This window comes from Pleurodeles waltl, chromosome 8 (genome assembly GCF_031143425.1).
Source record: "Pleurodeles waltl isolate 20211129_DDA chromosome 8, aPleWal1.hap1.20221129, whole genome shotgun sequence".
NCBI lineage: Eukaryota > Metazoa > Chordata > Amphibia > Caudata > Salamandridae > Pleurodeles > Pleurodeles waltl.
In genome coordinates, this window is record NC_090447.1 from 382,747,242 (window position 1) to 382,775,113 (window position 27,872).

A 27,872-nucleotide genomic window follows, 5' to 3' on the forward strand; every position below is an offset into this window, starting at 1 on the left:
AAATCAGGCCTTACATTGATGTAATAAATCAAGCCAGTGAGGATTAATGCACAGATCAGCACCATATATAACTTGGCAACACACCAAATGTAGTACTTAGGATGATGTCAGTGTTTGCAGCAGTATCCTTGATCAAGAAAAACAACCAGCGGAGGAGAGAGATGATATTCAGCAATTGATTAACATATTATGTATGGCTGATGAAGTGGTGTTGAAGAGAGAACATTTTCATTCATTCATGATCCTTGACATAGTAGCAGAATAGGATCTGGTCTGAGCTTCTCCCGCAACCCACTCAAATTGTATTAACGTACCTCACACAGGAAGAGTGAGAGAAGATTTACCTAGCTGCATTCTCCCAAAATCATATCAATACACAAGTGGGCAACCAGGCTTTTTAAACAAAAAGCAGGAAAATACTGCAGAACCCTTAAGATAACCTACTGGACAATCCAAGAAATTTTGAAGTAAACACCTCACCAGCTAATTAGTGGCATTCTTCATCATCTGCACCTATCCAAACCCTGGTAGGGTACTTCCACCGGTGTGGGCTCAATTATGAATGTGAATTCTTTTATAAAATATATTTCTGGATAATGTAGTGATCCAGAAGAACAAAGTAAGAACGTTTTTAAAATAATCCTCAAGGTGTACATTGTCAGAGTTACTATTTATTAGTAGGTTACCAAAGGATTAATAAAAATATTTATAGGTTTTTAATTGAGCGTTATTATCTCAATACACCCTGATTTTTGCTGACATGTTTCTGCCGTCACGAAGAGCCCATATGAGTCTTGGGCCTTCCTCAGGGCTATACATGAGTGTCCCTCCCTTTTCTGAAATGCCTGCCATGCAACTTAGTGAGGCATAAGGCTCTCTCCTGAAAGTGGGAGCTTCTGTATTTCAGGGTACCTGCATATGTAGAAAAAACAATGAGCCTGATTCACAAAAGTAAACTTAGACCAAAAGCGTAAACTTAGAGCAAAGGTCTAACTTAGACCTTTGCTCTAAGTTTACACTTTTGGTCTAAGATCCTTATCCTGGTCTAAGTTTCCACTTTTGATCTAAGACCTTTCTCCTACCTCGCAACCCGGACATGGAACATGCTACCTCTCAAACTCAGGCAGATCACATCCAGGAGCAGTTCAGGAAGGACTTCAAGAACTGTTTCATTGATTGAGCAGCACACCCACAAACAGTGCCTTGAGACCCTATGGGTGATTAGCCATGCTTTAGAAGTCATTGATTGACTGTTTGAACTCAAGACTTTAACAAGTCCTAGGAACAGCAGATTTAAAAACCTCTTTGAAAATTGAGTACTCATAAAAGCCCTGCTCAATTGTGATGGTGACACTTCCCAGAAATTAGTCAGAATAGATAAGAGAAAAATGTTCAAGCATCCCGCCAACGGTTCAGTTTACGTATGATAATCCCTGTACACCGCACACTACTCCTAATTATGGCGGCGGCCAAGGACACAATTGAGTTGATTTTCTCTGAACTTCATGAAGCAGTCATTAAACGGACTGATTATTGTCTTATTAGCACATTGAACATTGTTATAAGCAGTTCTTGAATTACATTTTATGCCTTGAGAAAGCCCTGGTGGGTGCACCCTAGAGGGCGAAACACGTGTTTGCTGAGTACTCTGTATGTTCTGCGTGTCATCTATATATTGCACTATATGCTGAAATTAAAACAGCCTTATAAACTACAAGCTCGACTAAAGTCACAAACATTTTTCTCAAAAAATTAAAAACATCGTATACTTACAGAACAATGTACATTTAGAGACTTCCTAAGGCAATTAGATGCCTATAAATAAATATAAATAAGTGGTAACTCACCTCTTACTAATTGGTTCACTTCACATATGGGGGACTAGGGTCCAATCCCCCAGTTAGAGCTCCCACGCTTACTTAATCTTTTCAGGGAAGAGGCATTTTACACAGGAAGTCAAAACTGGACCTTTACTTGCCTTGACTAAGCTTATTTTTTAATTTTGTTTATGCACCTGAACGTGCTTCGATGTTCATTGAAATGAACCATTGCTTTCCTTGTTGTCAAGTCTACATATTGTAGATAACATGTATACTGATTCCATCCATATTTTTTGAGTGGGAATTGTGGAGGCTGCATGCACTGGCCTCTCCCTCTCCTTGGCTGTTCTCTCCACCTCAATATTTGTTGCCACTGCTATTTGAAGACTGACTGGATGACTTTTCTGATATAGAACTATTAGGGGCCAGATGTAGCAACTTTGCAAATTGCGAGTTACAATTTGCGAGTACGAGCGACTCGCAAATTGCAACTCGCAATTTGCAATGCAGAACGGTGTCTCAGACACCGTCTGCGAGTCGCTATGGGGTCGCAAAGACCCACCTCATTAATATTAATGAGGTGGGTCGCATTTTGCGACCCCATAGCGACTATGGGCACTCACGGGTATGGAGGCCTGCTGGGACCAGCAGACCTCCATGTCTGTGACTGCTTTGAAATAAAGCAGTTTTTTTTTCAAGTGTAGCCCGTTTTCCTTAAAGGAAAACGAGCTGCACTTAAAAAAAAAAAACGAAACCTTTAGTTTCGGATTTTTTTCAGGGCAGGTAGTGGTCCCTTGGACCACTGCCTACTCTGAAAAAATATTGATGGGTCCACTCACAAAGGGGAAGGGGGTCCCATGGGGACCCCCTTCCAATTTGCGAGTGGGGTACCACTTCAAGTGGATGGTAACTGCGACTCCATTTGCGACCGCGTACGCGGTCGCAAATGGAGTTGCATACCACTGCGAGTCGCAAATAGGAAGGGAACACCCCTTCCTATTTGCGACTCTGAAATGCATTTTGCGAGTTGGTCCCGACTCGCAAAATGCATTTCTGCATAGCAAACTCCGGTTTGCGACTCGCAAACGGCGATTTTTGCCGTTTGCGAGTCGCAACCTGGTTGCTACATCTGGCTCTAAGTCCAAAAAATCCAAACTCTCGGAAGTCAGTGGTTGGAAATCAGGTTTTGAGTAAGTGGCGGTCCCATCAAACGAAAATCCTTTCAAGTCTTTCTGAAATTTGTTGATTTTTGCTTGTGATAAGTAGTCTTTATATCTGTTTATAATCTTGTTTTATTGCTTTCTGTTAAAAAAGACTAGTTGCCCTTTTGTGTATTGACACTGAAATTGTATCCCAGTCCATGGTGAGCTACTCACCACTCTGCACTTCCTGGCCACTGAGTCATTCGAAAGTACCCATGGCATCATGGCTTGCACATCACAACCAAGCCAATCCGACGACTTGTACCTGATAGTGAAATTCATCAATAACCACGTGCAGCAGTATGCTGAAGACATATTTCTTATGGGTGGTTGGAATCTGCACACGTCACTCTGCCACCAGGTTGAACACTGCACACCTTTTGATAGCCCTTACACTATATCAACGTGTAAACTCTCTTCAATGCCAGGAGACACTTCACACTTCTGTTTGTAAACACTCAGTGAAAGATACACAAGTTTCATCTTCCATCATTTGGCAATTTCTGTTTGATCAAATGCTGGGGATCACAGAGACATCTTGTTGCTTCTTGAATATAATAATTTCACAGTCTACTTGTATGGTGATGGAAGCGTAACATCATGGTAAATGACACACCTCATCACATTCTTCCCTTGATAAATAATGATGCCACTTTACAATGAATGCATGAACCAACTATGTGTGATTACGCACATAGGCATCTACTTATGCATCCCTACTACCTCTTCACAATTGATTCTGCATGTAACCTCTCAGCTCATCCGTTCACTCTGTTTCATCGTTCCACCACTGTGCCCCAACTGTGGGACACTATATCACACACCCAAACCCGAGGCATCATGGAATGAGTATTTGGTTTTTGCCCAGAAATGATAGATAGTAGTGAATCTCTTTATTTTGGCTGAAAGCCATAAAAACAAGCATAACAATAAAAGTCATAAATACAGAGTAAACTAAAAACCTATTTACAAATTAAATAGAATACATTAATGTTAAGCTAACATTCCTCAACAATCTAAAACGAACTACAGCAAGTTTAGCTTCAACAGTTAAACTACTGAAATGCTCAGAAGGAAATTAATCACTGAAAATAACAGACAATTAGAACCATTTTAGAAGAAGTGCAGCAAGTTGCTAGGACATGATGGATTACAATCATCTAAGAGGGAAAGCTCCTTCATTCTCAAGTTTCAAGCCCATTGTAAATACTGGGAGAGTGCATAAACAATCTTTTCACTTGTATCATTTATTAAAATCATAAGCGTCTCCCGGTAATTCTGGGCACCAAGAAACCTACACAAGGGAACAATCCACTTTCTCCAGGGCATCATATATTTGGGACAGAAAAAAACAACATGTGCCGTAGTCTAGTTGTCGATGGGCAATACGTTCAAGGACTGCTCTCTTGACCACCATTTGTCCATTTAGCTGTAACAGAATTCAACAGAAGAATACCCAGCATAAGTTTTATATCCAGATGTTTAACCTGGGCATATTTCATCCAGATATTGCTCGTACTTGGGAGAACACTTACGATTTAAATTGATGTATAAAATCATCCAGGCCTGTTGCAATTTCACAATCTTACAAAAAACAGGGCATACACAAAAATGTTGACCATGCTCTCTAACATAATAACGCTCCACGATCTGTGTCACTGTTCTTAGGGCATTGTCTGCATGTTTGCAAATAACTGGTTCTCTTAAACGGATGTGATTACTTGGGCACATTGAGGAATGATTGTAACACAACTCAGGCATCCGAAACCATGCTTATAAGATATTGCCGCCCTCACACCTGTGCATCAAAATGCCTATCTAATGCCCCCCACGTTTTCGCAAAATACACATTCATATGTCCTCACGTATCCCTCAAAATTGTGTAATGAAGTGGATGTGCAACATGTAATACACAATTTTCTCCATTAAAACAAATCATTTTTTTGCACTTACAGAACGTATAGTTCCATCTTCATGAAGCAATAGTCTGCCAGCAACCAGCATTATGAAAATTGAATTAAATTCTTTTCCTTCGCGTTGATACTTTACTTGTAATAAATCTAAAGTCTTATTAGTATCATGTCTTTCCCTGCCTAAATTTTTCTGTTTTAATCCATATTACTTTCCTTGTACAATTCCACTGTGTACTGATATATTACATCAGCCTTGCATATTCGGAGCCGAAAAATGCTGAGGTTCAAAATCAGTCACCCCTCTGTCATTCCCTCCGTCCTTAAAGGCATCATCCTCTGCATCCCGCTACTCTGGCAGGTCTTTTAATACCCAAAACCGAGAACCATTATGGCTCAAACTTCATTCTGGAGGAACTGAAGATTGTGGGAGTCAGGTCCTGGAAAGCTCCCTCAGAGTTCCTGGGGCACTGAACAGAAATTGATCCTCAAAATACATCTGGTTATCTTGAAGTAAAAGTGGCAGGAAATGTGGTAGACATCGCTACTAGAAAGGGATGTTGTGCTGATATGTCCTTGGAGGAACACTTTCACGGTTCAAGGATCAATGCCCTGGACATGATCTGGATTACCCACGACTGAAGACGACCAGTGTGCAAATCACCCCAGTGCAGCAGAGGATAGTGGAGATGATCTAACTTAACATACGTGTAATGCAATGACTCCCTAGAGATAATTATTTTTAAGTGTGCTCATTATATGCAAAGTAAACATAAACACAAACATGCTGTATGAACAGAATTATGTCATGTATTGATTCCTCAGTGTTTACGAATGACCATTCTCAATTTGTGTTAGGCAAAGATGATGGCTACGTTGCAGCAATGTAATAAGAAGCATGGAGGTTTTGATCACTATTGATGATAGGCAGGTAGCAAAGCCTGCCCACAGGCAATTGACATTTTGACTTCGGCATGTGATCTGACCTAAGGCCAGAGACTTCTTCCTGTCCGGGGCCTGCAGAGAGGCCGGTGGGAGGAGAGCCAATCGGGTGTGGCTTTGCATGTAGGCACAGCAATGGGCCTGCCTACTTACTGGGACCTACATTGTGGCCGAGAAAAGGCTTGTACCCTGCATTGGCCTGGCCTTCCCACATGCAGCATGGGCCTTGGATTTCTCCACCAGGTGTAGTTCTCCTTCCAGTATCTCTGGCTGTGTTGGACTGCCTGTGTTGCAGTCACTGCGGGGAGCACAGCGAGTACACCGAGTGCCTTCACATGGTTTCGAGGCCCTGACTTATGCCGTCTGGTTCACCTGATCCCATTTTGAGCCCAGATTGCTGCACAAGCCAGACCGGTGGGGCCCGTGACATTGAATGAGGTGAGGAGAACTGGGGGCTTCTCCTATATACATTGATTGTCTACCCTTGCTACGCATTGCTTCCCGTACTGCAGTGGCCTTCCCTGGGGTATGATACTACCTGTATAGCAACTAGCTGCTGCACCACAACCTATAGAGACGGCCTAATCCCATTTCATCAATGCAACTATCACAGAGAAGACCTTACACTTTCCTATTGAGCTTGCAACCCAAACACTGCGATTCTAAGTGTTACACCTCATGCTTTCATCGCCTCACAGACATCTTTATCCTAGCGACTGTGCCGGCCGGCATGAAACTCTGCATAATCCTGGCCTCTATGCTAATTCTGAAGTGACAGTGGGGTAATATACCCCCCTACATAAATGCACCATTGAGGCACGTTTACACTTCCAAGCCCCCTGACCTGACTGAAACTGCGCAAAAGTTTGATGTTGCTTGGTGGGAGGAGTGTGGGATCTTTGGGGATTGGAACTGGAGACTAGCACTGCTTGGCCATGGCTACTCTTCTGGCTGCCCTTTCTCAACTGCTCTTGCTGCTCCCCATCTGGGACAAGCAAGTCATGGGTAATTCCTCATGTTCCCTTCTGGACCTGATGCTCAAATGACTCACACCTGTGGTGAAATCCTCCTCCCCCACACCTATGTTCCTTCCTCCTCTCACTCTGGTGGAGCCTCTTTAGTTGTGGTAGTGTGGACTCTTGTAAGATCCTACCTTCCCCGCCTTCCTTCACGATCACCTTGGGCAAAGAAGGACCTCCAGCAATTAGCTCTCAACCTAAAATTGACAAATTCAATACCAATGCTTCTGATACCACCAAGAAACCCAGCCATGGGGACACCAGCCCGATGTCCTCTGCACCCTCTGACTTTCATCTCATCCTCCAGGCTATTACGGCACTCCGAGAGGACTTGGAGTCCAAGATCGGAGAAGTGGGTGTTAAGGTCGCTTTACTACAACAATATCTCAGAACAGTGGAGGACAGTGACCGAGGTCCAGGACCATGTCTCTACACTAGAAGATGACTCTTCCAAGCTTAAATCCAAGATAGAGTCACTAACAGCGCTGGTCTGCATTCTAGAGGCCAGAGCGCAGGATGCAGAAAATTGCTCCCAGAGGAGCAGCCTCCGCCTGGTGGACTGCCCAGAGGGCGCTAACTCCCCTCATCCAGCAACTTTCATGGAGACATGGCTCCGCTACTCGATGGCTCCTTGTCTCCCTGTTTGGTGGTGAAGCGGATGCATGACTCACTGTCCTAACGGACCCCTCACCCCTGGGGCCTCTCCATGCCCTTTGATTGTTAAACTCTTAAATTTACTGTACAAGATCACAAACTCTCGGGGGCCATGCATTCCTCCCTTTGTGAGGCTCGCAGTCCAGAGCAGATTCTTCATCAATCGTCCCATATTATAGTATTCCTGGACCTAATTAAGTAACACAAGCTCAATGGAAATTATTTGATGCTGTCAAACAAAAACTCAGGGTGGTGTCCATTCCCTATGCACTGCTTTTCCCAGCAAAACTACACGTTGTTCACAACTCACTCTCTCAGTTTTTCAACACTTCAAAAGGCACCTGGGAATGGGGCACTGAACAAGGATCACTTCACAAATATAAACCCCCCCACTAGAAGGTCTGCAACCGACCTCTGTTCTGAGACCGATCGGTGCCTGACCCAGGTCTTGTCACTGCCCCAAATCTAAGCATAGAAATGGGAGACAAGAAAACTCTCCAGTGGTTTAGGGAAACTGATCACAATGATTCCCAACCTGCATCGAGAGTCTACACGACACCTTCACTGTCACAGGCCTGGCTGGTGCCCAAGAGAGATGACACTTAGGCCCATATTTATACTTTTTTAGCACCGCATTTGCGCCGCTTTTTGATGCAAAAATGGTGCAAACCTAAGTTTGTGCCGTTTTTGCATCAGAAAGCGGCGCTAAAAAAGTATAAATATGGGCCTTAAACTGTTATAGGTTTAACAACAGAATCACTGACATCATGATCATCACCATAAGTAGCTAACAGATGAACCTTTGACTCAAAATGCTCAATGACACCTGTAAACTTACATGCACTATCTGAAGATGGGGAGGTTTGCTTTGAATGCCCTAATATATGTGTGCCTTATTTTTATTGTTGATGGTTGTTCCAAGGGTGACAGATGCTTCCCAGGTAGACGTTTGGATCAGGAGGTGGCAGGGATTGTCACATCAGGTATTTGTTTTTTTTCTTTTGTTCTTAGTTTATCTTCTTTTGAAAGCATGTTCTTCCAAACGTGCCCAGTTTGCAGCCACACTTCTGCTATTTCCCTCATCTACGATCACACAGCCACCATCAATCCCCACATAGAGTTTTCTCTTCTCTCCTGGAATGTAAACAGTCTGCTGGACCACATTAAATGCACAACTGTCCTTAAATCCCTCCAGCACCATTGCTTAGGCATGAAGTCTCTCGCAACAGACACATCTTCTGGGCATAGATTTGGTTATAAATGGGCCTTTCATTCTGGCTTTGCTTGGAGCTCTAGAGGTAAGGCAATCCTCTTCCTTAAATCCTATCCTCTATTGGCCACTCAAAAGTTTCACAATCCTAAGGGCAGATATGTTGGAGTAATGCTGGGATAGAAACCCTATACCTTCTTCAGTGTCTACATCCCCTGCAAAGACACAAGCCCACATTTCAAGACCTGACCTGATTGGTAGTAACATTGCCACACTGTACATTAATCCCTGGGGGAGATTTCAATGCACTGGCCTACCCAACCCCTGATGTCCCTAGTCCAGTCACTCAAGATCGCTGCACTGACTCCTGTTCCTTTTTTCAGTGGCTGTCCTCACGTGGACTATGCAATGCCTGGAGAATCTGGAACCCCCAAACCACTGCATATACGCACACTACAGCGCCAACTTGTACTATGTCCTGCATCAATTACGTTCTTCTCACAGCCTTTGCCCTTCCAGTTATGTCTGGGGCCTCCATGCTCCCTCATGGTATTTCTGATCAATCCCCACAGCTTTTCCGACTCGGCTCACCGGCTCCCCACAAACACCCAATGTGGCACCTTAATGCATGGTTCCTCACAGATGATTACTTAGTTACTCAGCTGGCAGAGAAGCTTCAATCATACTTTGTCACCAACAAAGGCACAGTTGATAGCATAGGAGTCCTGAGGAAGGCAGGTAAACCAACGCTCTTGGGGATGGTAAGAGGGTACTTGCGGCATAGGGAAAGTGAAAGTCAACGCAACATAGCCGATTTTGAAGCCTGCATATTTACTACTGAAAATTCACTCGCACGTCATGAAACTGAGGCAATGACCCTGCAAGTTGAATTAGACAGAATGTCGCTTCGCCACTTGGTCTCCTGCGTTGCACGCCAATGGTGTATAAATAGTGACAAAAGCAGTGTCCTTCTCTATCGACTAGCTATCAAAAACCATGAGTCAGGCTTTATTCCATATAGACATAGCAACTACCTTTGTTGTCTGTTTTAGAGACCTATAGGCCTGCCATCTATGTCCTGCGATGGAGTTTGCCCAATGACTTCTGATGGGCATACTACTAACTCTCACCAGAGCCCAAGAGGGGGCTTTGGATGCACCCTTTAAAACTGAGGAAATTCAAATGGCTATCCGAGACTTACAGCCTGGGAAGACTGAGGCCCAGATGGGTTTCTCTTGAATACTACTCTAACTTTTGTGGTATCTTACCCCCACACCTGCTGTCCTTACTCACATAGATCATCTCCCTGCAGAAGTGGCCATCATGTTCATCGACTTTGAAAAATCATTTGATATAGTTGACTGGGGAAATATAAAGATGGCGCTTTCCCGGTTGGGATTTACAACCGGTTTTGAGCCATGGTGTCCCTTCTTTACTCCCACCTGCCGATGCAGGTCATGGTCAATGGGGTGTGTTATCACCCTCTCCCCTCTTCCCTTTGCTCTCACCTTTGAGCCTCTGGCATGATTAATTAAATGCAATGTGCAGACGTGGGGCTGGTAGTGGGTGGTGACCCCTGAGGATAGAATTGCATTATATGCAAACAATTGTCTTCTTTATCTTTGGAGCCGGGTACCTCCACAGCACACACCCTTGAACTCCTCCACCTCTCTGAAGAATCCCCAGGCCTCTGCCTTAACAAGGAGAAATTCTTACTTGTCCCACTTTGGAGAGACAATTCCCCCTGTGCTTGGTGAAGAGGGACATCCACCTCAATGTCTCAGTTTCAACTACCTCAGGATCCATATTGCAATACTGCTTGAACACTCCTATACACACAATCTGGCACCCCTTATGAAGACCATTAGAAACATGCTCAAGCATGGCGAAATCTTCATCTTAATCTTTCAGGCAGGGTAGCCGTAATCAAAATGATACTCCTGGTCTGGAGGAGGGCCCTACGCTTCATGGGCTGGGATCGACTCCTTACCTGCCAAACCCCACTTTGGAGGGGTTGATGGCTTTAGCATTTGTCATGCTTGAAGGGCTTCAATAGGAGGGACCTGCTTGGAATTACTACGCTTGCTGGTGTGTGGCACAGTTCCATCATATTTTTATTTGCGACCTTTACACTCTATTCTCCCTTTCGCACACCCAATTTCTTAATTACCTTCAGATACGCCATGCCCATGGCTGCTACCACAAGAGTCTTCATAGTCTCCCAGAATTTAATCCTGTTGAAGCAAAGCTGTTGATGGGAAAGATGTTGCATGGTGGTACCTCCCAACATTATTGCACCCTGGTAAATAATGTCCTGGAGACTCTGGAACGGCTTTGTCAGAAATGTGAGGAATGGGTCGGGGCAATTGAGGAGGCTGAATGGAGGAATGCATGGCCCCCTGAGAGGTAGCGACCTCAGCCTGATTAGGCCAGCTTCACTTTTACTATCTGCACCAAATATATGCCTTCCCAGAGCTTATATGCTGCAGGACTTCTCCCAGACCAAAAGTGTGCACATTGTCACATACCCAGAAAGGATTTCTTCAATATGGTGTGGCAGAGCCCGATAATTGCTGAATACTGGAATAGAATTAGTGGCACTCTATCCATGGTTCTGAATGTTCCAATCCACCTGACTCCCAAATGTGCGCTGTTTGGCATGATGGAGTATCTCTGCGGCTTCCAGTGGACAGATCCTTGGTGGACATAGTGACCCTAGTGGTGAAAAGAGGCATCGCAGAATCATGGAAATGCTCCCATCTCCCAGAAATGGACACAGTGGTGCTCTGTCTTGGATTGGTGTGCTGGACATGTGGAACCAATCTACAGGGCCTGTGGTTGCCCTCAAATATTCCTGAAAATTTGCGGTAAATTGTGGGAATACTACAGTTAATCTACCAAATTGGATGGTGTGCCCATCATTGATGATTGATTTAATAGAGATGAGGGTTTGGCGTGGGGACAGAGATGGAGATTTATTGCAAATGATCCTATATCTTTGTATCTTCTTTGGCATGGAATCATGTTTTCTTTGTTTTACTATTTGAAAAATGTATTAACATTTGTTCATCAAAAAAACATGTGGAATTTAAATAGCAAAATAACGAAATGCTCACATTCCTTCAAGCTTTTGATTTAATCCCTGCATATTTCTAAGCCATTGTACTATAAACTGACATTAAAATGCTTTTTGAATTAAAAAATGAGGAGCAGTTTAAATCCTTCCTTGCTTTAATTTTGAAGAATGCAATGTCATTTTAGCTAAGAATGCACAGTGCGGTAATGTTTGTGTAATTTTCAAGTTTTTCTTTATGTAGAGAAATGTGTTATAAGTGCTTATGAAAACTGACAGATTGGCAGCTGTGCAAGCTGAAATTCTCCACTTATCTCCAAACCTCCACGCAAAAAACTGCAGTGCAAGCTTGCTTTCTCCCACTAGCAAAACTACTTTAAAAGTCAATAGGTCTAAGAGATGAGCAGACATTGAGTGTACTGCACTTAGTGAAATCATTACCCGAATCTTGAATTTTCGAGGAAATGATGTGCATAGAACAAGCTCTATTGTCCAAAACGTCAAGTAAAAAATGCTGTTTTTGCAAAATGATCATATAGAATTTTTTAACACCATGTAATTACATGGTGACACGTAAAAAATAGTTAGCATCAGTAATTTTTCCGAGATGTTATTAAATTCTCTTGTGTGAGAAGTGACAGAATACCGCAGCAAAAATTCGCCGACTTAAACTAGTTTAGCACTATGGTGATAAATGCAGACATTTTCCACTAGAAATATTATACAAATATTAAAGATGTTGGTTCACAATATGCCAACGGTAAGAGAGGTGGCAAAGCTCACCCTTTAGGCACAGACGACATCATCGGGTGACTCGTCTTGCCCTTAGCATCTGATTATCCCCCCTATTTACGTTGTTGATAGAAAGGCAAACAGTGGAAGCTACATGAGGTGAACAATGCTATGGGAGCCTTGTTAGCTTTCATTTTTCTGCTGTTACATAAATCAATTCTGTGCACAGGAGTAAAAGGGCATGCTTTGTGCACCAACCGGTCAGCCCCGGGACGCATCTCCTACTCCTTTCCTACTATACTGCTGTCAGGATTGTTGTATAATTCTAAATGCAAAATGTAAGAATTGCAGCCTGTATCACAGTATTAATCAGTGTAGTGGCACTAGTTTAGACGTCCAATCAGTGCTTTAAGGAAGCTAAGGTCTCTTGGTGTCCAGTACATGAAAACAACGGAAAGTGTCTATGGTGGGACGGGGATGAGAGGGCTCCTGTTTGGCCGAAGTTTCTATGGTTCCTCAGAGGACTTCGTTGACAAGGGTCCTTCAGTATCTGATCTTTCACTAGTGGAGTGGTGACGGAAATTGCTGTGATCCACGTTAGTCAGGATTCCTACAGCTAAAGGCAAGGATCATTCCTGTGACTGAGCCTCCCTCAGACATGGAGAACCAATATGGTGCCCATCATGTTGGCTTAGTGGTGGAGGCCTGAAATGGACCAGTAAGAGAAGGCCACCTCGAGCCATTTGAAAAGGCAGATAAACCTGCTGTAGGTGGGAAAAGTTAGCTTCTGAACCAGTAGAAATCTGACTTTGGAGCCTGGGCGAATGCCTGTGAGAGAGCGTAGTTTAAACATTACCTATTTTAGATGTGAAATGCTTATATTTAACAATGCTGCATTAATAATATTTTTCATTGAAATGTATTTTAAACGTGGAGACTTAGGGGGTCATTCTGACCCCGGCGGTCTTAGACCGCCGGGGCCAGGGTCAGCGGGAGCACCGCCGACAGGCCGGCGGTGCCCCGCAGGGCATTCTGACCGCGGCGGTAAAGCCGCGGTCAGACCGGCAACACTGGCGGTCTCCCGCCAGTGTACCGCCGCCCTTTTGAATTCTCCAAGGCGGCGCAGCTAGCTGGGGCCGCCGAGGGGATTCCGACCCCCCCTACCGCCATTCAGTTCCCGGCGGTCCGCCCGCCGGGAACCGGATGGCGGTAGGGGGGGTCGCGGGGCCCCTGGGGGCCCCTGCAGTGCCCATGCCACTGGCATGGGCACTGCAGGGTCCCCCGTAAGAGGGCCCCTACGAGTATTTCACTGTCTGCTTGGCAGACAGTGAAATACGCGACGGGTGCAACAGCACCCGTCGCACCTTCCCACTCCGCCGGCTCGATTACGAGCCGGCATCCTCGTGGGAAGGGAGTTTTTCCCTGGGCTGGCGGGCGGTCTTTTGGCGACCGCCCGCCAGCCCAGGGAAAAACTTAGAATACCCTCCGCGGTCGATATTTCGGAGGGGGGAACTCTGGCGGGCGGCCTCTGCCGCCCGTGAGGGTCAGAATGACCCCCTTAGTGTACGCATATACTAATATTAATAAGAAGAAATGATTATTTGTATTATGATTAATTGAAATGTTAACACGTACGAAGATTGCATTTATTAGAATCCATAAGCCTTAAGTTAGCGTGAGTCGAAAACTAGCTGTGTAGCTCTCATATTAAAGCATATTTTTCTGTTTCTTCAGTGTGCTGACTTGCAAAAGACCATGACCCAGCAATTGTTCTTTTCTTCGTTTATGTGCAACAATGCTAGATTTTCTCATCCGCATGCTAGCTGCTTTAGTATAGAGTTATATGCTTTGCAACAAAATATGGACACTTTCAAGGACACTGAACCACGGAAAAGAGAACTCTTGACCCGAAGAGTGTGCCAGAAAATGAAGTAACCCCGGATGTGCCACCTACGAAAAACGTCAATTATGAAGACCAATCAAAATGTTATAAGCAATCATAAAATGACAAATGCATTACTTAATGTATAATTTGATAGGTTACAGATAGTGGGGTATAGTGACTATCCAATAGAAATTTGGGGGAATGTATTATGAAAAAGGGATAAAAACCCATGACACAGGAGACTCGGGGGCACTAGGTAGGGAATGATATTGATTGCATCCAGAAACTCTGTCACTTTGTTTGGTGACTTGAGACTTAATAAAACCATCCTCACCCTTAGTCACCCCAATACACTTTCTTCCTTATGAGGGAGGTGTCCCCTGCCCATAGACTAGATAGACTGACGGCGATTCAACTGAAGTCCTGAAGACGAAGACTCATCCTGTATGCTGACCTATCCCGAGGAGGGTAATTATGTTGTTGTTTTTTAAATTCATCTATTTGCCTTTTCTTTAAAGGTACCAACTGCTGTATATTTTTTATTAGAGACCTTAGTTAGATGTTTTCCAAATTGATGTTCTAAATTGTTTTGCATGAAGCCCAACATGCTGATGATAATTAGTGGCTAGATGAGGCATTCACCTTGACTGACTTAATTGACGTTACTGACGTGGTGCTATGCTGAACTAAGACATATGAAGTTCTATGTATTTTGATTTGTTTACCTTCATATTACTATCTTATGTTTGTGATCTTTGCATTGTTGAAACTCTATCATAGTTGCCGCATTGTGGCTATGCCCTTTGCTTCTTGGTTTGAGATTAATACATCTGCTATTAGATTGTAATCAATAGAGAATAAAATTCACATAACTTAATAAGGTGTAGTTATTCATGACTGAAAGGTCATGGTTGCGCCGATAGTTTTAACAAATGTCTAAACTGAAATATATTGTGGTGATATATGTTGATGATATAATCAATATATTGATTGACATATTGATCAGTTACCTCGTCTTACGGTGTCTCACCACTGGGTCCAAAGATTCATCGGCCTAAAACGAGTCCTAATGTGTATAAATTAACATAGAAGGACGCGTTAACACCTGCAATGGGACTTTGTCCTCTATAAGGGAAAATGTAATCTCCCCAGTGCTAGAACTGATCAACCCTTTGCTCAGCAGCCACAGAGGGCTAGCAGGTCTCTAACCTACTAGGAGACAGACACGATTAGATTAGATTAGTTTAGAGGTGATTGGAGCCCAGCATAACGCCCACAATACCTATTGTAAATGGGGTGGACACAAAAGAAGTGCTGCAGTAAATTTTTGTCACTGACAAAACGCTTTCTTAAAATGATGTACAAAGATTATGGTTAAACATGAAATGTGCTAAATGCAAAATTTTAAGTAGGTAGCCATACCTAAACATAATAGGCCTGTAAAACAAAAAAGAAATATGAACGCTTAGCATGGCTGACGCTGCCATGTTAAATAGACAATACATTAATACTGAAACGCACGTTTTTCACACTTTGAATAGCTTGTATGCAAGATGTCTTTATTTCTCTTTGCTGCAGGTCTTGCCATTGCTGAAGGCTACTGTTAGCTAGCAAAAGACACTTGTTTTGTATTCTATGACTGATATTAACGTTATCACTGCAAAGAGATGCAGATGACAGGAAGGATGATTCATGGGAAGACGTTTTTGGAAAACAAGAAAGATGTGCTGAAACATTCAAGGACTCATGTCTGAAAGACGATTGTACTCTGGTTAGAAAATAGGGATAAACCTGCTTCCATCGGTGCACTGAAATTATCTTGGTTAACATGAAGAAGAAAGAAAATAATGTTGCAAAATAAATTGTGTGTATTTATATTAGTGCATGTTCTTAGACTAGAGAGAGGCTCTAAGACCCCGGATTTAGAGACTGACTCACACCCATACCTTTACCTTTTCTGACTCCTTGTGAGGAGACTCTTCATTAAGTTTCTTAGACTTTTCTTTATGGGATGTCTTAGCTTAATCCTTGGTCTGCTGTGATTTTAGAGAGAATACTTCCCAACTTATTATGCTAAAACTTCATGCTTTATGCTATGATTTCTCTCAGCAGAATTCTTTATCTGTATCTGAACTGACACCTTTTCCTTCTTGCATTTAATCCTGATTTAACATAAAATAGGAAGTTTCTTTATGGAACATGTTTGATGCATTATTATCATATTGATTGCATTATTGACTTATATAATGATTTACCTTATTATCAAATACTGATTGATTAACTTCTAGTGATGATACTTGGAGAATAATAAAATAAGAAAAAGATAATTAACTAAAAGATCTGATAATAAAATCTTTTAACTCAAGCTAAATCTCTATATATGACTGAAATAAAAGATAATAGTTGATAATGCTTTTATGTTGATTACGTGTCCTTACTTCTCTATCGACATCAACCTGTAAACTGGGTTTTATTAATGATTGTTCTAGGTGATTGAGATTGAAAGAAAACCTCACGCTCCAGCAGTGGTAGCAGAAGATGTTTTATCTCATGAGAGAGGAGCTGTAATAATTAGACCCTGTTTAGAAATGCCCTTGTCCTTAAGTCCAAAAGAAGTTGTGTTGTCTGAGATTATGTTTTGTATTGAGAATGTGGTGTTTAAGTGTTAAATGTTGAGAAGTTAAAGTTGATATCAGACTCAAAGTAGTCCAAGATTGTTGTGAGTGAGCCACTCACCAGAATTACAGGCATTTCGATGGGGCGAATACAATTTTCCAATCCCGGTGATGACTAACCTGACTGTGATGAAGAGTACATTGCCCTCTCATCCATCCCTTAGGGAAAGGAGTTTTGGGAAGAGAAAAAGAGAAAATACTAGTTTCTACTTTGTGAACTGCAGAATCGGACTGCTGGACCCTGGACTGCATGTCGTGTTGGCCGTCAGCACTTCTGATTTCTCAAAATACTGGGTTATTGTTTTTTTAGGATTCTGGGCTACAAAAGAATTACTTCATTAATACTTTGAACTTGTGCAAACTATTGTACATTGCATAATGTGCATACTTTTGTGCATACGTTTCTACAAGGCGTAACCCTTTTCTTCCTCTTTTACAATACTTTCAGAGTCTCTGAAACAATGTCCAAACTCAAAACCAATCTACTTGACTAAAGGGCTTTTTTGTGTTCTGCCATAATCTCTTTACAATTATAGTTCTAACTTGCTCTTTTTCCAATCTTCTAATTTTCAGGGGAGAACTTGTTCTTTAATGTCTGTTTAGCAGTGTCTTATATTCCCACAAAAAATGATAAATCACACTAGTTCTTACAGTCATAAATTATTTAAAAGATAGAGCTCTGTTTTGTTTAATTTAAACAGTTAATCTTTCTTTACCTTTAAATGAAGTTACTTGCTTGAAAATTTCAGAAGAACCCAAATTGGGTTTTTTCACCTTTCTTATTTTTTCTCTTTTAGAGGAAATACGGGATCATCAGCAGATGATGGAAGAGGAGAGACGGGAACCCGCAGGAAGCTGACTGGAGGGTGAGGATTGCCGGAAATCAACTGGAGGCTGTCCGGAGGACGAGAAATGCTGGAATTGGAATGGAATCTCGTTAGTGAACAAGGAACACTGGAACTTGACTGGGTCCAGGCTGGAGATCAAGGAACTTCACTTGCACTGGAACTCAACTTGAGGTAGGGTGGAGGAAAAATAACTCAACTTGACTGGAAACAAGTGAGCAGAGCAATAGGTACAAAGCCAAGCAAGGCCTCAGACTCACAAGCATCCTTAAATAATAAAATGCACACATGTGCCCTTTGGCAGTTGATTGCTTGTTAAGGAAATGAGCAAGTGTCCTCCTGATTGTGGCACATGTTCAATACAGATCACATTGTGAAGAGCACATGTTTTGGCAGTTACAGTTGGAGCAGGTGGAATACAATGTGCATCATCAACAAACATTGGTTATAACGAATGAGATATTTACCAAGCGTTGGTTATTGCAGACTTGATATTCAAGGACGCAATGAATATACCCAAATGAGCCTGAATGTTGCAAGCAACAGCATCGTACTGTAATCAAGCTCTTCGATGTGCTAGTGTACCCACACAAAGATCCCGGGATAGACAGATGGTATATATAAATTTGTAGTAATAGTTTTCTGCTGAGGTTTGTGGAGTAGATTGTAAGGTACTATTGAACTGCACAATTGAGATAGGGACTATAACTATTGTTGTTAGTGTAGTCATATTGATTGGTGCTATTTGAGCCTATTGCTCAATGAGTAAGCTACATCAGTTAAAGTGATTTCTGGTTGGTCCACATTTCATTCAAGTGTATGTATGCGTACAATATGTAAGAAAGTCATAGAGTGTTAAAAACTTGATTTCCACTTGGTTTCTTGTGTGAATGAATTACTTTGAATTATTTAGAGGAACAGACAAAAATTATTTGTTTATTGTGCTTTCTTATAGTTTTAGAATTTGTGTACAGGATAATTGTAAAGGAGGGTGAACAGCTGTCAGGAGTCAAGAGTTATGTCAGAGTGTGCCATGCTGGGATTGGTCACTTGGTGTGAAAGGTCACACTGAGATTGATTGAGGAGTCATCAAGAAATAAACTGTGATAGTTTAAAGGAAAGGACTGACGCGTATACAGAATTATGAACTGAATCAAAATGTTGAGGTTTGAATTTGATTATTGTGCATCTAACGTTGGATTTTTTGAAATCATGCAATTTTTTAAAACTTTTAAAGATTTGATGAGGAGTGATGTAAGAGTTCCAGTTCAGGAGGGTGAAGAGACACCACCGGACGGTACACCCGCTAATTTTATGGCAATGAATGTGGGCTCCATAAATGTTTGTAGCTTTGTCAGTGGTGGAAGATCATTGAATATTATGGGTCATTTAAACTTCTACAATATGGTACATTTGATTTAAAGGTTATCAAACATTTAAGGGGAATGTTATATGAGGTGAAGCCACCACCTAGACCCACACACTATGGAGCATTAAACGCTTAGGAAAGAGCAGCACAGGCTTAAGAAAAGGGGAATATTACAACAGGGAAAAGAGAGCAGCGCAGAATTACGCAGATGCTCAATTTTCCAAAATTGAGGAAGAATCCTGAACAGTGGCAGACACAAGTTGACAGATTTGTAAAGATTTCAAACATTTTCAGGACAGTCGTGAATACCTTTTTTGATATTGTAGTAGCAAGTGATTTGTGGGCTGAGTGTAAGCTAGCTGTGCAATTGCCACAATCTGAACCTCCAAGAGATGCTTGTACTTGTATACCCTCACCTGTCGTAATGATTAAATATGATGAGGTGATTAGCTTTTTGAAGAGAAACATTCCAGCAAGAGATATCAATTGGCTGAAGATTAACAAAACTATTCAGGAAGCAAAAGAATCAGGGTATGCTTCCTATGAACGATTGTTACAAGTGTTTGAACAGCAGAGTGGAGACGAAAAGCCTGAGAAAAATGATGGGGGAGTTTTGTGTAACAGTTCATTCTTGGGTTGGAACTTGAGATTAGTATGCACATGCAACAAAATGTGGTTTTCTGGCAGACCTTTAGATGAGTTCCTGAGGTGTGCAAAATACTGTAGCGATGAGCAAGCAATGAAGCAGAAGAGATTTGAAGAGAAGTTTATGTTTGCACAGACAATGCTGTCTCAAAAGAGTTTTCATTTGGGGAAACACAAGTGGGATGCAAGATGTTGTCTTTCAAGCTGGAGATCAAGTTTCTCAAGGAGGAGTTGGTGTTCACAAGGTACAGGTGGAGGTGTTCCTATTGATCCAACTTCTTGATTAAACATTGCAACATTGAAGAAGTCAACTCCTTATCATCATTGTAACTAGCTTGAGCATTGAAAGAGACAGTGTAGGCAGAATCCAAATAGAGTGAGTCATGATGGGCAAATGCTGGGATCAAATCAGATACAAAAACAGAATTTTCCAGTTCAGGTACCTTCCCATTGAATGCAAATGCCAGCACAGTTGCAAGTTCCTATGATGCAGGTCCCGCAAGCTACAATTGCACAACAGAATATGGGATATCGCAGGATCAATATCAATCAAGTATCAAGAACAAACACAAAAATCAGAACCCCTTTCAATAGTTCCCCATTTTGGTTAGAGTTTTGACTCTGATAATACACTATGACGGTGCCTGAGGGGGGAGGAAGATTGGTATTTGGTGCAGTCTTAGAGATAAACCAACGTGGACCATTTGTAGAAGAAGTTAATTCCCACTGTGTTATTTCTTAGTGATAACAAATCTACCCATTCATCTGTTAGAGCAGCAGAAGTCCCGGACCTACCCTTCTCTGGAAAGAAGATCCAAGTTGAAGGGGTTTCAAATAAACAGATATCTAACCCTGTTTCAGAGGATGTGCCTGTAAAACTAGGTTCATTTGAGGAAGATCAATTTGTGGTATGTGATTCAAGGCATGCTAATCTATTAGGGAGGCATCTTTTGTGCAAGGAAAATTACACTTTTTACTGCACACTGGATAGTGTTGAATTTCAAATGCCTGAGGAAGATGTTGAATTGAAAATAGCCTAAGAAACAGCTATAGGATTTTATCCTGTTAGAACAGTAGAGGATTTACTTCATATTTTTAGAGATACAATAAACGTAGAAGTATTGAATTTTTCAGAAAATAACATCAAGCTAATCAAAGTTGTAATACCAGTCCGAATTACAGTGAAAGAAAATGCCACCTTATAATTTAACACCTGAGACAGCGACCAGAATAACATTGTGATGGAAAACATGTTGAAGAAAGGGATAGTAAAAGAGATTTTTGAATGTCCCTGCAATTCTCCTATTATGGGCTTGCATAAACCCAGAGGGAAACATAGAATAGTACAGGGCCTTTGAAAGATTAACAACATAGCTGTCCCATTTTGTCCTGTGGTCCCAAATCCAGCACCAATACATTTTCATATTTCTTGCACTGTAGAATGGTATAGAGTTGTGGATCTCTGTCAGGCCTTCTTCTCCATTCCATTGAATGAGGGCACGCATTTGTTTTTTTCATTTCTGTTTAGAGGGAGAGTTTTGGCATGGTACTGAGTTCCACAATAGTATACAGAGAGCCTGACAATTTTTAATCAGATCTTGAAAAAGAATCTTGAGGCTCTGGAGATGCCTTGTAGTTCAGTTCTTGAGCATGGCACGAATGACTTGCTTGTAGCATCAAGTACATAAGAATCCTGCAGACAAGATACAATTGTTTTACTGAATCACTTAGCTAAGAATGGAGACAAGGGGTCTACAAGTAAACTTCAATATTGTCAAAAACAAGTCTAATATTTGGGACATATCATTGAGAAGGAAACAAGAAAAGTGTCACAGGAAAAAGTAGACAGAATACTGAAGATGAGCCCACCAAAACCTTAGGGAGAATTTAGGATGTTTTTGGGAAATATTGATTATAGTAAAATGTTCACATTGTTTTGCAGCGAGAGTGAGGGCTGTGCTCTCTCAGTGCTGATTCAGATGCAGGGAGATTCACTAAGACCCCTGCCATATTTTTCAACTGCTCTTGGCACTGTTGTCACAGGACTGCCCAACTGCTTTAAAGTGGTTGCAGCAGTTGGTGTCAGTACTGAGATATGTGAGAGCTTAGGGATGGGGCATCCTCCTACAGTGATGGTTCATCATTCTGTAGACATTTGGCTCACTCGAATGAAAACACATTATTTAAAAAAGAGCACATTTAAAAAGTATGAACAACCAATGCTGCAGAAAATGTTGTTGGAAAAGATGACGTATGCTGAATCAGGCTGCATTGTTGCCATTGCTTGAAGCTGATATTTTTGGTGATGAGATTGAGCGTGACTGTCTTGATTTTACTGATTTATGCACCAAGCAAAGAGCAGACATTAAAATTTAACCTTTTGATAATCCTGATTATGTAATCTTTGTGGACGGCTCATGTCTAGGAGACAATGGGGAAACCTTGAGAGCAGCTTCTGCAATCTGTACATTTCAATAAGTGTTAGAAGCTTTATGGCTTCAAGGTGTAACCACTGCGTAGCTGGCAGAATTGCCCTTACAAGAGCATGTTGCTTTCAGCTCAATTGACAGTGACTATATTTACAGATAGTCAACATGACTTTGGCGTGGTCCATGATTATGGACAGTTTAATGACATCACTGAGTTCCCCATTAGGAATGAGGGATATGTTAAAGAATGGTTAGGTGCTATGCAGTTACCTTGAGAAATTGGAGTGGTTAGGTGTGCAGCTCACAGAAGCAACAATGACTATGTGAGATGACGTTGCCCAATATTGTATGCTTGAAGCATTCGCATTTAGAGGAGAATATACCAATTAATCTGATGAGGACACTTGGTACTTAGGATGAGAATAAAAGAGAGAATAAAAGATTGCATGGAGAGGTTTCAGAGGCAAAACAGAAAGGTTGGATTACAGCAGGATGTGTTAAAGATGCAAATGACAATTGAATTTCAGCTGAGGGAACACCAGTCTTGCCAGATAGTTTGTTGTTTCCTATGACACAACATTTCAATGGTCCTGCACATATTAGAAGGGAAGCAAATGTTAGGATTTCTAGACAACATTGGTTTAATCCTCGATTCAGAGTTCTAGCAGTAGACCTATGTCAGAGATTTGTAACATGCCAATAGATGAATGTAGGAAGGAGAACTCCAGCAACCATGAGTTATGTAGGAAGATCAGGATGAAGTTGGAATTTATCAAAATACCTGTATGTAATGACTGAGATACATCCTAGTTATAGTGTGCATGTTCCCTGAATGGGTGTAAGTCTACCCAACACAGAGAAATGACAGTCTCACTGTAGCTAAAATGCTGTTGCATGAACTCATACCAAGGTTTGGATTCTTAGTTTGTCTGGAGTCAGACCGAGGGACTCACTTCAATAATGAGGTCCTTAGAATGATGTGCATGCTCTTGAAGAGGAACAGATATTACACTATAGCTATCGTCCCAGTGCTTCGGGGATAGTAGAGCAGTTAAATGGTACGCTAAAGTCTTGATTCACCAACGGTTTGTGCATCTACATGACTGAAATGACCAGGAGCGTTACCACTGGTTTTGATGAGTATTTGAAATACTCCTGAAAGAAGAACAGGATTATCGCCACATGAAATCCTCATTGGTTGTGCTATGAGACTTCTTGCGGTACCTGCAAATGCACTTGTGAGAATCACAGATGACATGATACTCAATTTCTGGAAGGGATTATCTGACATGGTGCATTCTGTGTCTCACCAGGTTGGAGTTGTTTCTGCCAATCCACATCAGGAGCAGTGCCAAGACCTTAGTTTCCGAAAATGGGTTTTGGTGAAGAAACATGTGTGAATGTCTTGTCTGGAGCAATGATGGAAAAGCTCCTACCAGGTCATCCTAACCTGAAAAACTACTGTCAAATGTGCTGAGATACCTAACTGGGTGCATGCGTTGCACACTGCGGGCCTGATTCCAAAGGCAAACAGACCAAAAGTCTGAGTTTATGACTTTTGGCATTCACAAAGGTAAGTTATGAGTAGTATCTGTACCTCCTCACTCAGGGTGGAATCTCAACACTCTGGGTGAAAACTCAGCACTTAGGGTGGAATCCCTGCACGCGAGCTAGAATCTCTGCACTCATGTTGGAACACAAAAAAAGTCTAGACATGCAACCAAAATAGTATAAAATACATCACTGAAAACATGAAAAAGCTACATGTAGGCACTGGGCTGTTACATCAGCACATGTGTAGGGTGTGTATTGCAGTGGTAAATGTTCTGTCAAAAATGCACACCTCTATAAGAGTGAAGAAAAACATCATAAGTTAAAAAAAAAAATCACTTCTACAGTTTCACATTTAACGGACAATCAGGGGTCATGTAATGTCTTCCACAAACAATCAATTCAAATTGTGAATGCAAGAAAGCACTGAAAAAACTATGAACAAACATCACATCCCTTAGTTTCTCCCAAACTCACCACACACACCTTTGTCAGTGCTTACCATCACCACACACAGCTACAGCTGGAAGTTGTTAGCCAATCACAGCCTGGCTGCAGACATTAATTTTGAGCTGCCACACACAGACCCTCGAAACATGTCACTGAATGTGTTTGTTGGGTTGCCCCTTGTCAAGCAAAAGAAAGATTTGAGGGTAAGGAAGAGGAGAGTAGAGAAGATCTTCAGACAATAGATTAACCTCTTTGGGATGTTCAGCCATGAAGTCAGCTCTGGATTCTGTTCTCCCCCTTATGTCATCTTGATGATGGTTTCTGAGTGGGAGCAGGATATTGACTCTGTGATCTGCAACTCCCACGCCATCCTATCCTATGTCAAGATCCCATTTGTTTGAGATATCAATACTCAAAAGAAGCACACCTTCCCTGTTGGTTAAATGAGGCTTGCAGTGTGACACGCCGTACTTTGTACAATTGTCCTTACACACATATGACATGGGGGTGTCATGCAGTGTTAGAAACATGGGTCATATTTACCAAAAACTGGTGCAGTGCAGTGCACCAAGTCACCTGGCTGCCCTGCAAAAGGAAAGGACAGCAATGTGCTGTACCTAAAGCATACAGCACATTCCTGTCCTTTTCCACCAGTGCTAATGCACAGTTGTCTGCCTAGTGCAAATGCAGGCACCCTTGCACCATGCCTGCGGTGCATGCAGGATTGTTTATATGCTGGAAGGGGCATCTTCCTGCACAAAAATAATTCCGAGAGGCACTCTGCAACAACAGTATTTCTTTTTATTGCACCTCCCCTTGGTAGGCATAAGATTCTGCCACATCCTCAGGTCGGCATGGTCTTGTAAATTTGGTCAAAATACATGGGTGCTGCTTGAGAACACCCACTGCAATGACCATGGAATGCCTATCCAGGGCAGAGTAGTTTAATGCAGTGACTTGTGCTGTGCAGCGCTAGTCCATATTTATGAGGCTACTCGAAGCCATGCAGAGTGGCTGTGCGTGGCATCATAAATCTGACTCAGAGCCTTGTGTCATGCATGTACCACTTTCCATGGTGCAAACATGATGCAACACTTTCATACATATGTCCCTTAATGTTTGCTCTGCTTTATTCAGCTGCAGAATGGAAGAGGATTTTGGTTGGTGGCAAGGATGGGTCAGAATACCCTTAAAATTGTTGCCTTCATCTTTATGTACTGAATTCCCTGCTTTATTCTGCTATGTGTAATTGTTTATACTTAATCTTTGTTTTCAAGTTTGAGCTCAGAGTCTCCGCCCTGAGTCAATAGACTCCACACACTGAGCATAGACTCCGCAATCGGGCCGGTACACCCAAAGGTATTATACAGGAAATGAGAAATCGGAAATTAACAGCAGGAAGGTCATAAAAAGAAGCTGCTGGCAGCCCTTTCATATTCTATCTGAGCCGTCTTCAGCTCCAAGCAAGGTCCTCTGCCATTCTGCTCATTTGTGTACCTAACCTGTCCCAAACATGATTAAATGACTTGAGGAAAAGGCACATCCTTCCAGTGAAACAGAAATAAACATCCTGGTTGATAGGCTGCTTGATAAGTACCCTCAGCTTCATGGGGACCCGGAGGAACAGTTGAGTATTGCAGTGTGCAACAGAGTCTGGCAAGATATAGCAGTGTGCTACAGTATAGTGGGTGTTTAATCGGTGGGCCCACATGTGTCATAAGCGGAGGGAAGACCTGCGACGCTGGCCATAGATCAAGGCCCAGGACCTATTGAGCCTGTCCTCCCAGCCACACCAGCAGAGGCCCGGCCCTCAGCACACTGTACAGGAGAGTCCTGAAAACAGAATGGCCAACCCTCAATGCTCAACTGGAGGAGAATGAGCAGCAGAAACATGGTAAGCACACTAACTGCTTTATGTGTCTGGTAGTATGATGTGAGTGGTGTAAGAGATGTTACATCATGTTTTTGGTCACCTTTCACCGTAGCTGCATAATTCATACAGTACTTATAAGGTCCAAGCCTCCTTGGAGCAATTAAAATGCTGTTTAATGAGGGCATTCTGGGACTTGTATTTTACTAAACACGACTGGGATAAATTTCCATTATAGTTGCATTTTAGTGAATAACTGCATTCATAATTTCAATACTAGTCAACTCATGGTCTTATAACTGTTGTATTCAATGGTGAAGAAATGGCTTGACAATGTCTAGTGTTAGTATGTGATGAGTTTTAGTGTTGGATGCTGGATCATGCATGCTTTGTGTGAATCTTTTGTCACATTTCACCTTCTCTGCGTAATGGCTACAGTACTTATAAGGTCTATACCTAATTGGAACAATTGGAATATTGTTTTATGAGGGCATTCTGGGACTTGTAGTGCACGAAACACAACTGGGATAAATTCCCATTACAGTTGCATTTTAATGAATAAATCCACTTACACATAGCATGACTAGTGATCTAAGGGCCTTATAACTGTTATAATAATTGGAGAAGGAATGGCTTCTACAATGTCTAGTGTTCGTGTGTGAGGGGTTTGAATGTTGGATGCTGTATCAAACATGCTTCTTGTGTGTATCTGTTTTTAGGTTGAATATTATATTTTTGGATAAGGAAGTAAAGGCTGACATTGTGATACTTTTCTCACTCAAAAAGATACAGACATTTCAAAGAGGAATAACATAAACACACCTTCTCAGCAATGGCAAGTATGTCATTTCTAATATCTAGGTTGCTGTTCAAACTATGCACATGTGATTACCAGCATATAGCACAAACAAAGCTGTCTTGACATGCTAAATGAGGCACTTGCCATGCAGACTGTCTGATGTTCTCAAGGGATATTGTAATATTTTGAACCACATCTTTGCAAAGGTCACACCAAAGCCTTTTTTTTGTATATGTACACACAATTTTGAGGGTATGTAGTGCTTCACTATGCAACAATATAGATGGAATGTAATAGTAAGTGTACAACTGTTGAGCTTGCACTTTGAAGGATAATCCTGGGTCCACTTTTAGGTGTGGATATAGCCATCAAGACTGGGCCCCATCTCTACTTGTGAACTTTTACATTGGAAGATAACCATATTTCAGTGTCTGGAAACTCACATGGCACCAATGCTTAAGGTGAGGGTTATCAAATACTGAAGAGTATATTGAGAACATTTGAAAAAAATATTATTGTTTACCTTCTATTTCAATGGACCCAGCTGGCCAAGGGACATCCAGACAAGACCAGCGGCAGGCTAGTGTAACCTCTGCTCATCGGCAGGCATGTCCTGTTGACAGTATCAGCAAGGAGGAAGAGGGAGAGCAAGAACAAGGCAGGGGGTAATGCTCCCACCTGGACTAAACCTACACCACCAACCCCATCAGCCTGGGTGCAGTCTGCGGACACTGAAGGCAGGGACATTGAGAAGGACACCGCCAGCCAGGGGGAAAGAATGTGGGCCCCACC